Raw genomic sequence first — 10,015 nt, 5'->3', positions numbered from 1 at the left:
TAGAGAGGTGTAGTCTTGGCTAGACCGATCGTCTTAATTCCGTACTTGTTTCGGTTAGCCGACGTGATTAATTTTTAGAAAAGACTATTCACCCCCTCTAGTCGCCATCTCGACCCTTTCATCAGATATATATGTAAAGGAATCAAATTAATTACTTGACAATAATTCTTTATACTTCAGATATATATAAATATAAATATAAATATAAATATAAATATAAAATAAAATTACATGAAGCATATCAAACACACACCATGGTAGAGGGTAATTAATTAATGGCCTATTTATCAATAAATAATTAAATATATATATATATATATATATTAAAATAAATAATTTCAAAGACAACAATTTGCAACAATTAATATTTTACCCACTATCTTTCATGCAAACCCTATTCCAATTTCATGAAACATAAATTTATAAAATTAAAATAAAAAAACAAACCCTAGATCTAGATCTAAATCTACATGTAGATGAAACATATATGAAACTATGGTGTAATCTCAACTAAAATCAAGCAAGATCGACTAATAAATGATGTAATCTCATTTATCTAACTAATTTACACTAATAGCTTCAAAACTAGAGTCTAATTTGCTTCATACAAAGCTCAAGCACCATAGAAGATAGAGAAAAGCAAAACTCTAATTACGATCACTGATCAACCATTAAAACTTCAAATAAAGGCCTGTAATAGCATTTTCTTACCTTGTACAACCACTCCACTAAAGTATTTGAGATCAAAACCTCTCCCTTAATAGAGCAATTTTTGGAAGAAGCCCAAGGCCTCCTAACCTTTTTTGCTCGGGTTAGAGAGAGTGACCCGAGGTGAAAGAAGGTGGCTGCTATATATACAGCGGCATTTGTAGGGGCGGCTGGTGATTCAGCCGCCCCAACAAATTGACGCATTTGTAGGGGCGACTCGTATTACCAGCCGCCCCTACTGTGCCATTTGTAGGGGCGGCTGCTGTGTTGGAGCCCGAGCAGCCACTCTGCTCCAATGTCAGTCGTCCCTAAAAAAAGCTCCGTTGCTACAAACTGTTTTTCACGTAGTGAACTTTTGTTAATAAAGCAAGCCACAACAAAAGAAGTGATAATTAGTAGAAATTTTTGAATAAGACGAGTGGTCAAACTTAGAAATCAAAAAAGTCAAATGAACTATAATTTAGAACAGATTTAGTATAAACTTAGAGATCTAGTATATATCTTGCTGATGTGGCATGCATATATAGAAACTAGCAGAAAGTTTTTTATTAGGACTGTCCTTGTACTTTATATTCGTTGATTGAGCGTTAGGACACACCATACTTAATTTATATGCCATGCGCTAGCGCATGCGATTATCTTTTCCGATCCAGCTCATTCATTAGCGACATAAACATATTTAGGCCATGTTTGGTTCTCTAGTCCATGGGCTAAAAGTTTTAGTCTCTTTTAGTTCATGATCTAAAAGTGGATTAAAGTGGTGTTTGATTTCTTAAACTAAAATAGACTAAAGTGGAGAGAGAGGGCAATAAATGAGAGGCATGGGTGACCCCAACACCTTTTAATCCATTTTCGTCCAGTTTTATAGACTACAGGACTAAAGGATTTTAGTCCACTTTTAATCTAAGTGTTTGGCTGTTTAGTCCAACTAAAATGCAGATTTTAGTCCAAAATACTTTAGTCCATGGAAATCAAACACCCCTTTATTTATCCATGTCTTCCATTATTAGGGCCATGCATGCAAGTGCAGGTGATATATGCAGCTCAAGATTTGCCGCCTTTAGCGCGTACGGTACTCACTACTGCATAGTACACACTACCCTTCCATATCATCGGTTCCAAATAATTAAGGACGCGGTTGGCGCTGCTCCTGGCGGCTCCGGCTCCCCGCCTCGTGGTACTGTAGCGACACTGTAGCCGGAGCCGTTTCGGAAATCGAGGCGCAAAATGAACTGAAAAGAAGCCGAAAAGAGGAGGAGCCGGCGAAGCCACGATTTCGAGCTTCGCCGGCTCTGTGCTACAGTGCATGAACAGTGCCGGAGCCGGAGCCTCCCGGAGCTCCTCCAAACGGGACCTAAATTATGAGAAATGCTCCAATATGCTTTTTCTGTAAACTGTAATATCAAAAAAGCATGATTTACTGATTGAGCCATAGTACAGTATTAGTAAGTTTATAACCCGCTAACACCTGCTAGGCCCAACCCAGGAATAATATATACCTAGGTCCAGTTTAGCCCATCACATGATCACAATTGAACTCCGATGATCTAATCGACTCTCGAAACAAATAACTCCAGCTCGTTTTGGCGTTCCTCTTTTTGTTCAACTAGATAATACCCCATGCGTTGCTGCGGAAATTTTGTAATATTGTATGAAAGGACTCCAGAGCAGGAAATAGTGAAACCCTCAAAGAAAATATGCACATGTTAAATAATATGAATTTAGTGAGAGTACTCAAAGTGAAACAATGCCATAGGAAAAAGCTATTGATTGCAGGAGAGAAATCAGAAAAGGAGCAGCACCATAAAAAAGGGCTATTGAATGTGGGAGAGGTGGATCCCAATTTGGGGCAGCAGGTACACCTCACGCCACTACTATGCCCATATTTTTAGTGCTGTGGATGCCCATCCAGTATTCAAGATGGTGTGGAAATCAAGATGCACTCCTAGAATCAAGTTTTTTGCTTGGCTTGTCCTTGTTGATCGCCTCAACACCAAGACAATGCTGCAGCGACGTCACATGAACGTGCAAGATGGCACGGTGTGTATCATGTGCACCACTGGTGAGCAGGAAACCATTGAACATCTCTTTTTTGATTGCCCTTTAGCTCAGAGCTGCTGGGCAAGGATAGGGGTCAACTGGGACTCAACTATACAACTGCTTGATAGATTAACACAGGCAAGAACCTCACATACTATTCCATGCTTCGCGGAGACAGTTTTGATTGCGGCTTGGGAATTATGGAAGGTGTGCAATGACAAAGTTTTCCAAAGGCATGATCCAGCTTTGCCTAGGTGGCTTGGAAACTTTAAAAGTCAATGTTTACTTCAGTCGGTTAGGTTTAAAGTTGACATGCGGTCATCTTTTTGTGTTTGGCTTGATGCTTTCAGTTAATTCCCTGTATGTATAAACCTCTCTCTCTTTTAAATTAATGAAAATGGCTCTCACTGTGGGGATCTCCCTCACAGTTTTTTATTGTCAAAAAAAAAATGTGGGAGAGGAAAGAGCTAGCTATCAGCTCCCTGGTAGTGCTAGAGATAACCATGAATGACACGGCAACTAATGCCAAGAAGTTTGAGGAGCAGAGATGCCTGAATCATTCATACTAATTGTACAACACATTAATTTTCTTTTCTTTGAGTGCACAGATCTTGTAGAGTTCCAGACACCACAAATCTCTTATTTACTATAGATAATTTTGAGCATACAGTAATCCAAATAACCTCCATAAATTATTATTCTTTTTACATTCAGAGGTATATTTTCTGAAATAAAAGGTAGTCATACGATAAAATCATTAGTGAGATATTAATCAAGCAAAGAAGTTACAGTTCGGTATGGTGCATGCGGTCACAGTTTTCCGGCGCGCAAGCATACATGTGAGTGTACCTTTTGTTTTTACTTTGTATTTGCGAACACAAGGTTAATATGTGTGTTCTTATTTGTCGAGTTTGTGATGAGTGATTGTCGAAGATGATCGGCTTTGGTTGAATTTGGAGACTAACCGTAGCATGAGTATGTGTGGGCAACATATCTCTTGGTTGTATTGTTGTGCAGGTGTGGAGCATGGAGATGATCGACGGACATAGAGAAGGTCAAGTAGGGACGTGCCGTGCCGATGGACTGGGAGCAGTGAAGGATGGACGTGAGGCTTGTACCGAGGGACCAAGATGGACGGAACACTGATCGTGGTGGCTGACACTTGGGGACATCAACAATTCAAGAGCACATGTGGAGGAGTTGACCATGTTGACCAAGTCAAGACGGCAGTTGACCAAGTCAAGCGGAGGCGTTGGAGGACTTAGCGATCAGAATGTCAAGGACAACGATGACACGTGTCGAGAGAGCGGAGGAGGCATGGCGGATACGCTTCTCTGGGTATTTTGATGGTTTGGGCCCCAAAACCACCAGTTGGACGATTTTCGGGTTTCGGCCTTAAAACCCGATTGGAGTTCCGGTGGGAACTAGAGGTAGCACGTGGCGTCATCGCGAAGTTTGTGTCAAGGTGAAGCAAAGTCGTGAAGAGTGTCTGGGCGTCGGATGCTTCTATCTCAAGTTTGACCATTATGCCCCTAGGGCTAAGTGGTCCATCTAAATATCTAAGGGCATTGTTGGGAATGTGTAATATCTAAGGGCATTGTTGGGATTGGTCTTGTCATCATCATCTTTGCTTGCCATGTCGCTAGTAGATTGAATCTTGCTCTTCTTCTTCTTCTTTCCCAGTGGAGTTGCCAAAATGTGTGTTGACGTTGGAGGGTATCCAGATCACACACCAGCAGGGGCTAGCACGACCAAGAGGTTGCACACAACCTTCAACACAGCAAGAACGTGGTGTGATCGACGAAACCGATCTAGAGACATGTTAGGGCGATGTTGAACCCATTCTTGGTTTGGATAGACTCCTGAACTTCTCCCGAAAAGATCCGTCGAGGAGGAGCATGTGGGGGTGTATTAGGACCAGCAAGGCAGCCTAGAACACCGCTGAATCTCGTCGGGAGACATGACGGACAGCAGTAGGGATTGGAAAAGGGGCAAAGGGTGTAGTACATTGATTTTTTGACGATTGAATAGTTGAAACTCAATCGACCGTGATCCTCTCATATATAGAGGGGAGGGCGGTCTTATCCCAATAGAAAACAAGTCCAAAACGCGTTTTTCATGTTTCCTATGCCAAAAACTTGCTGAAAACCGATTTGGAAACAAATCAACTCGGAAACAGTAGGGGAGTTAGCTTAGCCGACTGGGGGCGCTAGGGAGTCGGCTAAGCCAACTTTGCGGGCTTGGGCAGCCTGCTTTGGGTAGCATCAGGGGGTTGGCTTAGCCGACTGGGTGAGTTGGCTAAGCCGACTGGAGGGCTGAGCCGGCCAGGCCATCTAGGCAAGTCGGCTTCACCGATTGGCCTAGCTCGCCTCGGCTCGCTTTCTTCTTCGCGCGATTTTTTCAATGTTTTGTTGCGCCATTCTACCTACAACATATATAGAGATATATATATATAACTTATTGGAGATATTCAAAATCCACCTGGAGACACTTTGGGTGTCGACAGGATCCGGCCTCCCGTAGGAGCAGGATGGCGAGAGCCATAGCAGCCAAGTTCCCGGAACGTTACGGTCGTGGTACGGGAACACGGTACGTGGTACGTTGTTTCTTAAGTCCATGGGACGATGATGGTATATGGCTTGGTCTTGTTTCTTCAATTAATGGAACGCGTACCAAGTGTAAATGGAACGTGTTTCCAAACGATGAACATGATCCTAATTAATTAAATTGGTCAAATTAATTAGCATAAGTTTTCCCTAAACGTAAGACTTAGAAAGTTCTAAAAGAGCAAAGGTAAAATAGATAACTGAACTTCCCGTGTTGTCTCTCTTCTTTTTTTTTCCATCAATTGAATTTTGGTCCTCACATTCTATCGATGTTCCCGTGACGTGGATCACGTTCCATCAGTGTTCCGAAAGATGTTCTATTATATTCCCGTTCCACGATGTTCTCGGAACATGGAACTGTAACCACATCCCCGTTCACTGGCTGGTAAAGGCGAGACGCATCCTACTCTCTTTATTTTTCCGAAGAAACTGTCTATTAGCGTCAGCAGTGTACTCTCATATAGTTGAGAGATGCAGCAGTAGCTGAGATGGATTATTGGTAGGAGTAGAGCAGATAACACAGCGCGGCAGCAGTCTGTCAGTTCCAAGCAAAAAAAAGTGGGATAAAACGGAAAATTTCAAATTAAAAAGTGCAGCAGTCTGTCAACAAATAGAAAAAAATTAAAAAAACTTGGCCCATGCAGGTCTCGAACCTGCGACCTTCGCGTTATTAGCACGACGCTCTAACCAACTGAGCTAATCGGCCAGTGGTGATTTTTGTTATATTACATGATTATTGTTGCATATATTCAATTAAAGCATGCCCACGATAACATGTGTTCATTTAAAATCTAAGTTAAAAAAACGAGAATCTCACCCGGAAAGTCTTGATTCGACAACTCCTAGGGGTAGGGATAATTATAAAAGGAGGTCAATCTATATATCATCAAAAAGTCTCGTCTAATATATTTTTGCGGCAAAGCTCTTGCCGCTAAAAAATATATCATCAAAAAGGCCTAAAATAATTTTTTCCTAGGTTGGATGCCTGAGTGGTTAATAGGGACGGACTATAAATTCGTTGACAATATGTCAACAATGGTTCAAATCCAGCTTGGCCCAAAAATCTAGTGCTTTAAGAATATGAACTAAATCCATTATACCTTTTTATGGAAGAAAGAGTGTATTATCCATAGAAATAAAAGGATAAAGAGATATGGGGAAATTTATTTCTAATCCATATATAAGTAGTCTAGACTAGAGTGACTCACCTATCTTGAGTCACCCTGATTCAGCATGCATTCCAATGCAAAGTGAAAAAGATACACCAAGATAATATCATTAGTGTGAAACAAAAGGAATGTGGTCGTCTCTAAAAACTAGAATGGTCCATTAATAGAAGCGAACAACATGTTAGAACACCTAGCGTCAATAATGGTTCGTTACTAGAGGTGGTCTTTATTATGTAACAAAGGTGACCATATTACGAAGTCATCCTAACAAATGATTAAAAGAGTTAGTCTTCGTAATATGGTCACCTTTGTTAATAGTCTATTAACAAAGTGGTTGCTTTGTTAGGATGACTATCTTTGTTAATCCTTTAAAAAAAGTGATCGTGCTAACTAGGAAAACACACGTCCCTGTTAATATTAACAAGAGGTATCATTACCGGAGGCAGACGTATTCCTTGGTCCGTCTCACCATTTCTAGAGGCAGCACTTAGTGAGCGTCCACCTCTATTAATATGGCTATGTATCTCTAAAAATCTATTTTTGTAATAGAAATTTCAGTATATTATCAGCCAGTTTAGTATTGTAGTTGTTGACATCTGTGATTAAACTCCAGAGTAAATTCACAAGTTATTTCTCCAATATAAAAGGTATATTGTTGAGGCTCGGACAGATATAATTGCACATCGGACTCGGATAGATTTATTTTACTCAATATGATGCCAACGATATCTATTTTGTATCTATATTCTATTTTCCACAAGAGATTTTTTTTCATTATCTTTTCTTTACTTCACACGATGCGGCGTGCCCCTCTCCATCCTAGTCATATACAACTTGGATCCATGGCCCATACTCATACGAGTTAGGACAACATGCGTGCCTAGTGATAGGCAAAGTACGATCTATAAGATGCGTCAACTGACAGTATGTGGAGTTCGATTCCAAACATATTCAAATGGATAATGGTCGCTAAATAAATATCTAAACAACAAATCGTTTGGATGACCATGCAACAAGTTATTGGACAGGCTACAGTGACAGACGCCCATGCCTACTGCGTGCCCTTGTGCATACGGGAGAGTTTTGTTTTGCGTGGGAACCACCCGCGCCACTCCATTTCTCGCGCACATGCATGCATGGGGACCGCCTGAACCCACGTGGGTCCCAGTCATCTACCCCGCTTGTGGATGCGAGCCACGGATGCATTTGTCGGCCTCGGGAGTCCACACGCTGGCCCACGACGGCACCCCAGCAGTTGCAGTAGGCGGTTGCGGCAGGTGGGTCCTATTGCATCATGTGCAACATCAAGATCTATTTTTGGAACATCCAAATGAAACACTTGCAACATATGTCTGAAACACTTGCAAAACACTTGAAAACCATTGGAAACATGTGCAATATGCAACATCCAGATAAAACACTTGCGTCATATGTGTGAAACATATGCAACATCAAGATAAAACACTTGCAACGTATATATGAATACAGATGAAACATTTGGAACATACACTTGAAACATACGTGTATAGCCGTTGCAACATATGCAACATCGATCCCGATCTACTTTTGCAACATCCATATAAAACACCTGCAACATATTTTTGAAACATCTAAAATACTTGAAACATACATTTGCAACATACGACGTATCATGTTGCGGCCACCTCCGCCTCGGCAGCGGGGCGCCGCAATCGTAGCAGGAGGCGAGGCCAGAGGGCTTCCGTCCTAGGGCTCGGTGCTTCTCCTTGCGCCGGTGGCCACCGCCACCATGACCGTGAGAGGCCGCCACGTGGCACTACAAGAATTCTAGGCTTATGTGACAATTAGATTATGACGATAACAGCCTATTTCTTGTCATTGCTTGCCTATAGTGATAAAGTCACTGCCGTGATAGAAAGTGGGTCACTAACCAGCTTCTGTGACCATTAGAGGACATTGTCAATGATACGGTGATGATAGTTCTCCCGTCATTGATGCAATGGCGCGACTAAAATCGTCACAACATATTCAACAGAATAGCGCCACGTGTATGATGACATGGCATATGTGACGTGGCAATTTACTTTCAGCCCATATAGCATGGGCTTTTTTCATTATTATTTTCTTTTACCATCAGCCTAATTGGCCCAAATGTTTTTTGGTCCAGCTACAAATTGGTGTGTCTTTTTTTTTTCATTGCAGCCCAACATTACAATGAGGCCCATATTGTGGGCTGGCCCAATTAAAAAATCATCACAAATAATATAATAGTAATGACCATACATAATTGGTGCCCCAAACATGTATCAGACTGACCGTACATAAACAATAGGCATACAAAATGGCTCACCGTACATGAACAAATAGGCATACAAAATGGCTCACATCCTAGTGTAACAGTCCATACACCAACATATAGTGCCAGCTATTTGTTCACTAAACAGGTTAATTTGTTCCAGCTATTTCTCCTGTGGCTACCCCTGCGATTCTGAAGCAGACCAACTGGTTATGCATGCCTGCAACTAGAAATTGGTGTAGTTAGAATCAGCTCAGATCACTTCGAAATCCATACGTACTCTACTGGAAATCAAAACTGAATACTCCTATGTATGAAAACTACTAACAAGATGGCAGCGGGAGTGGGAGCGCCGCACGCACACGACACAGCTGTGGGCCTGGGAGCTGTGGTAGGATCTGCGTGGCGGTCGAAGCGGCCAGCGCGGAAACCATCGCCGGCGACAAGTGGAGGTCTGGAGCGTACGGGCGTGGGTGGATATGGAGCAAAGCTCACTCAGCCACACCGACTGCAGAAGGCAGCCACAGGTCACAGCATGCGAACTCGAGGAACCGCTCCGCAGCGGCGAATGGCGGCCTTCATGCCTTGGCCGTCAGCGACGCCGTGCGGCGAGGGTGGGCATTGAAAAAGTCAGACGAGAGGATAAGATAGATAGGAGAGAGTTAGGCCCCGTTTAGTTCCACCCAAAAGCCAAAATTTTTTGCGCAGTACCCGTCACATCAAATCTTGCGGCACATGCATGGAGTACTAAATGTAGACAAAAAAAACTAATTGCACAGTTCACCGAGAAATCGTGATACGAATCTTTTAAGCCTAAATAGTCCATAATTAGACAATTTTTGCCAAATAAAAACGAAAGTGCTACAGTAGCCAACAGCCAAAAATTTTCGCATCTAAACGCGCCCTTAGTAAAGAAAGAACAAACAGAGCTAGCAGGTTTGGTGCACTGTTCCAAACCATTGAGGTTCCAGGAGCAACAGGGCAGGAAGTGGGTCCAAGACATGAATTCAAACAAGTTTGAATGCTTGGTAACTGAGCCTGAAAAGCAATCGAGGTATAGGCCGGCCTCTCAGCCTGCCCTGCATCTTGCCGAAAACAAAGTGCAGCAACATGAATCCCATTTGAAGCCTAAACCAGCAAAAGACAGCTCTGAGAATTTGAAGATACACAGCCCTGTTCGGCACACCGTAAACGACCGTAGATTATTTACTGCTGGC

General features: G+C 42.3%; 1 non-coding gene across 1 annotated transcript; it reads right to left on the bottom strand.

The window, feature by feature from the left end:
- Window positions 1-5,986: 5,986 nt before the first annotated feature.
- On the bottom strand, window positions 5,987-6,060 carry TRNAI-AAU (transfer RNA isoleucine (anticodon AAU)). The gene has a single exon. It is a non-coding gene; the product is annotated as a tRNA-Ile (tRNA).
- Between the last annotated feature and the right edge of the window lie 3,955 nt (window positions 6,061-10,015).

This window comes from Miscanthus floridulus, chromosome 14 (genome assembly GCF_019320115.1).
Source record: "Miscanthus floridulus cultivar M001 chromosome 14, ASM1932011v1, whole genome shotgun sequence".
In the NCBI taxonomy this organism is placed as follows: Eukaryota; Viridiplantae; Streptophyta; class Magnoliopsida; order Poales; family Poaceae; genus Miscanthus; species Miscanthus floridulus.
Note: the sequence above shows the minus strand (reverse complement) of the source record. Positions and strands in the feature narration are given on the sequence as shown.